We start from the raw sequence: 5,107 nt of genomic DNA on the forward strand, positions 1-5,107 counted from the left end.
CTGCCTCTGCCTCTGCCTCTGCCTCTGCCTCTGCCTCTGCCTCTGCCTCTGCCTCTGCCTCTGCCTCTGCCTCTGCCTCTGCCTCTGCCTCTGCCTTCGCCTCTGCCCCTGCCTCTGCCATACTGGGATCATAGGGATTATGGGATTACAAGGATCTCAGTAGGAGCCTTGAATACCTCTCTGAAAAATAGGATGATAGGCATGTGCTTCCCCTCCCAGGAGCTCAACTTTCTTTTTATTTATTTAGTGTTTGTGAGAAATGCTGTGATCATGATATGTAACTGTTTATTTTTTTTACTCTTTGGGGGCCCACCAGCCAGCTCCCAAATAAATACACAAAGACTTCTTACTTATGAATGCCCAACCTTAGCTTGGCTTGTTTCTAGCCAGCTTTTCTAACTTAAATTATCCCATTTATTTTTAACTACATTTTGCCTCTGGGCTTTTTACCTTTATTTTATATATCTTTCTTTCCTTCTTTTTTTTCTTAAAATTTATTTATTATGTATATAGGGTTCTGGGCACCAGATCTCATTATAGATGGGTGTGAGCCATCATGTGGTTGCTGGGAATTGAACTCAGGACCTCCGGAACAGCAGTCAGTTCTCTTAACCTCTGAGCCATCTCTCCAGCCCTCTTTCTTTCCTTCTTACTCCTTGACTGACTGGGTAGCTGGAATGCCTTGTTTACAGCCCTTTAGAAGGAACAGTGGGCTGCGTTTCCTGCAGTCCAGCCTCCGGCCACCTGGCTAGCTTATGCCCCGAAATAACAACACACAAATTGTATTCTTTTAAATACTGCCGGGACCATTATATCTAGCCTCTTCTTGGCTAACTCTCACATCTCGACTAACCCATTTCTAATAATCTGTGTAGCACCACGAGACAGTACCTTACCAGAAAGGATTCTAGCCTACGTCCATCTTTGGTGGGAGCTTCATCACGTCTGCTCACTTCCCTTCTTCACAGCATTCTGTTCTGCCTTTTCTGTTGTAGCTTTTATCATAACATGGCTACTCACTGCTACCTGGTAAAACAGCTGTCAGCAATTATCCTGTTTTACAGAAAGGACAAATAGCAGACTTTCCCAGGCCTGGCCACAAGAAAGGAATTTTTGCTTTGATCTCAGTCTTGGGATCCTCTAAGGCTAATAGACACTTAAGTCTAGCAATGATGTAATCATTTGAAATAATGCTGAAAAGCCCATAAATACCAGGAACCTCTGCAGTTGCTCAGGTACCAGGACAACTCCCCTGAGCCCATCAATGTAATGAACGTCCTGATCCTTCTTTCCATGTCTGCTGCAAAGCATGGCAGCTTCCCTTCGTCAGTTTCCCACGGCAAAAAACACGTTAAACCATGAGACAAGTCAACCTGCTCTTAAGCCTTTGTCACACCTACAAGAAAACTAACTCACCCCAGAACAAGAGAAAAAGAGGGGAGCGGGAGGAAGGCAGAGAGGGGAGAGAAGGGGAAAGGAGCAGGAGAAATTCCCAGCCTAGAGCTCAGCAGAAAGGCCAGGTCTAGGTGGACCTTCTGCATGGCCTTCAGCCTTTGCCTAACATCTCACTCGGTTTTCTCATCAGTGGAGGGTGCTAATAATAACTGTGTCTGGGCTGGAGAGAGGGCTCAGAGGTTAAGATCACTGATTGCTCTTCCAAAGGTCCTGAGTTCAATTCCCAGCAACCACATGGTGGCCCACAACCATCTGTAATGAGGTCTGCTTCCTCTTCTGGCCTGCAGGTATACATGCAGACAGAACACTGTATTTATAATAAATAATAAAGAAAACATTTAAAAATATAATAACTGTGTCCTGAGACTTTAGGAATGAACTGATGGAATAATGCCTATGACAGCCTGCTGGTGGACCTTATATCTTATAACATATAAAAGGATAAGCATTTTAAGGGGGCTACAGTTTATGATAAGGCTCAGTCAAACCTGGTGACCTGAGTTTGATTCCTGGGAGTCACATAGTAGGAGAACTCTCACAAGTTATCCTCTCATTTCCACACACACACATCCCATGGTGTGCAAGCATGCATGCACACACACATACACACACGCACACACAATAATCTAATGTGGCTATAACAATGTTCAATATGAAAGTATTTGCAGGTGTAGACTGTGCATTAGTTGCTTGTCTTGTTTCTGCAGCAAAGACAGTTAAGGAAGGAAGGGTTTGTTTGGCCTCATCTATTGCAGGTACGATCCATCATGGCAGGGAATGCATGACGGCAGGAGGGAGGGGGAGGTCGGTCACGTCACATCCACAGACCAGAAGCAGAGAGAGGAATGCTGGTCCTCCGCTCTTTCTTCCTTTCCATTCACTACAGAAGCCCAGCCCATGTGAGGATGCTGCCCACAGTTAAGATGGATCTTCTCTCTTCAACCTAATCAGTCATTCATAGCTTGTCTCCTACATCCTAGGTCCTGTCAAGTGGACAATATTAAGTATCACAAACCCAGACCAGAAGAGGTCCAGTCACATTCCAGCCATGTATAAATACCCTGTGGCTCCTAAAGTCAAGTTGCCACCTAGCACACTGGACCTGTCTCACAAGGACCATGCACCCTTGCTGGGATGGGTACCCAATCCCTGGCCTCCTTGGTCCCTTTGGCATCTCTGCCTTCTCTAAACTTCCTTCTGCCAGGTCCTGCTGCCAGTCTGCCTGTGTCCACAGGCCCCTATTTCTACACCTGTCACACTGAATAATAGAGGGCGCCCCTTCTTCCCTGTGCACTCTCGGTTTACAGGATGAATGTATTGTTTCTTTTTTCTTTTCTTTTTCTTTTTGGGTTTTCGAGATAGGGTTTCTCCGCAGCTTTGGAGCCTGTCCTGGAACTAGCTCTTGTAGACCAGGCTGGCCTCGAACTCACAGAGATCCGCCTGCCTCTGCCTCCCGAGTGCTAGGATTAAAAGTGTACGCCACCATCGCCCGGCTGAATGCATTGTTTCTTACATAAAAACTGGGTAACATCTCAGAACATAGTAAACTTATTTAGAAAAAAAAAAAGGTAACAAAATAATCCACAGGAAGTGATGAGCAGAACAAGAAACCGAGAACAAAAGTGCCTGGTCCCTCGGTCAAGGTCTGCTGTACACGCCAGGAACTGATCTGTGCAGGTGCTCCGGAGTCGAGCCTGAGGCGCGCTGGTGACTTCAGCATCACAAATCCTGGTTTCATCACTGATCATATGAGAAAAATAGTAGTGCCTACTATGTAGGGTTATTGTGAGGCTAAATTAACTCTAAAGTCCTCGGTGTCTAATATATTTTAAAGATATCGGGGCCGGAGAGGTGGCTCAGCAGTTGGGAGCACTTGCTGCTGTTTCAGAGAACCCAAGTTTTAATTCCAACATCCATGCCAGTGGCCTACAGCCTCCTATAACTTACTCTAGCCCCAAGGGCCTCTGAAGGCAGCCACACAAATACATGAGTGGGATATATTCACACAGATGTGCACATGGATATGTGAGAAGTGGTTTTTTTTTTTTTTTCCGCAAAGATAGTAAGCCTAACTGACAAGTATCCCTAGCTTCTAAACCTTCTCTTCCCCTTGCCTCATTAGCCAATCCCATCAGATTGTAGACTCGTGGCCAATGGGTTGATTGGCCGTTACTGCCTCCATCAGAAGCAAAAGACAGAGGCCATCTTGCCTGACTGTGTTCCCTGACCACGTTTGGGTGCTGATGGCAACCATCCTTTTGACAAAAAGAAACTGCCCTGCTGATTACTCCAGTTTTGTTCATGGGTGACGCACATATAAATAAAAATAAATCTTTTTCAAAGTTATTATTACTGTTTGGTGCTTGTGCAATTTCCATTTTGCAACAAGGTCTCTTGTAGCTCAAACTACTTCCTCGTCTTCCTGTATCCCATCTCCTTTACAGCTGGGATTAGAGGCACCAGGCATCATGCCTGGCTCTATTCTTACCATTGTTGACATTATTTCTACAGATCAAACTGTGCCATCCCCCCCCCCCCCCCCCNCTTTGGAGCCTGTCCTGGAACTAGCTCTTGTAGACCAGGCTGGCCTCGAACTCACAGAGATCCGCCTGCCTCTGCCTCCCGAGTGCTAGGATTAAAAGTGTACGCCACCATCGCCCGGCTGAATGCATTGTTTCTTACATAAAAACTGGGTAACATCTCAGAACATAGTAAACTTATTTAGAAAAAAAAAAAGGTAACAAAATAATCCACAGGAAGTGATGAGCAGAACAAGAAACCGAGAACAAAAGTGCCTGGTCCCTCGGTCAAGGTCTGCTGTACACGCCAGGAACTGATCTGTGCAGGTGCTCCGGAGTCGAGCCTGAGGCGCGCTGGTGACTTCAGCATCACAAATCCTGGTTTCATCACTGATCATATGAGAAAAATAGTAGTGCCTACTATGTAGGGTTATTGTGAGGCTAAATTAACTCTAAAGTCCTCGGTGTCTAATATATTTTAAAGATATCGGGGCCGGAGAGGTGGCTCAGCAGTTGGGAGCACTTGCTGCTGTTTCAGAGAACCCAAGTTTTAATTCCAACATCCATGCCAGTGGCCTACAGCCTCCTATAACTTACTCTAGCCCCAAGGGCCTCTGAAGGCAGCCACACAAATACATGAGTGGGATATATTCACACAGATGTGCACATGGATATGTGAGAAGTGGTTTTTTTTTTTTTTTCCGCAAAGATAGTAAGCCTAACTGACAAGTATCCCTAGCTTCTAAACCTTCTCTTCCCCTTGCCTCATTAGCCAATCCCATCAGATTGTAGACTCGTGGCCAATGGGTTGATTGGCCGTTACTGCCTCCATCAGAAGCAAAAGACAGAGGCCATCTTGCCTGACTGTGTTCCCTGACCACGTTTGGGTGCTGATGGCAACCATCCTTTTGACAAAAAGAAACTGCCCTGCTGATTACTCCAGTTTTGTTCATGGGTGACGCACATATAAATAAAAATAAATCTTTTTCAAAGTTATTATTACTGTTTGGTGCTTGTGCAATTTCCATTTTGCAACAAGGTCTCTTGTAGCTCAAACTACTTCCTCGTCTTCCTGTATCCCATCTCCTTTACAGCTGGGATTAGAGGCACCAGGCATCATGCCTGGCTCTATT

The 5,107-nt window shown here is 45.6% G+C and overlaps 1 long non-coding RNA gene across 2 annotated transcripts in view; it reads left to right on the forward strand.

The window, feature by feature from the left end:
* Positions 1–4,867, forward strand: part of LOC126502727 (uncharacterized) — a 20,161-nt gene extending 15,294 nt beyond the window's left edge. Inside the window, exon 3 of one of the 2 annotated variants that reach the window (XR_007592032.1) lies at positions 4,747–4,867. This is a non-coding gene — a long non-coding RNA (uncharacterized lncRNA). Of the gene's footprint in view, positions 1–3,577; positions 3,699–4,746 lie in introns of those variants that run through there. The other variant, XR_007592031.1, reaches the window with a different exon arrangement.
* The last annotated feature ends 240 nt before the right edge of the window (positions 4,868–5,107 follow it).

The sequence above is a fragment of the Alexandromys fortis genome, unplaced genomic scaffold (genome assembly GCF_014885135.2).
Source record: "Alexandromys fortis isolate MF-2015 unplaced genomic scaffold, M_Fortis_MF-2015_v1.1 scaffold_1, whole genome shotgun sequence".
In the NCBI taxonomy this organism is placed as follows: Eukaryota; Metazoa; Chordata; class Mammalia; order Rodentia; family Cricetidae; genus Alexandromys; species Alexandromys fortis.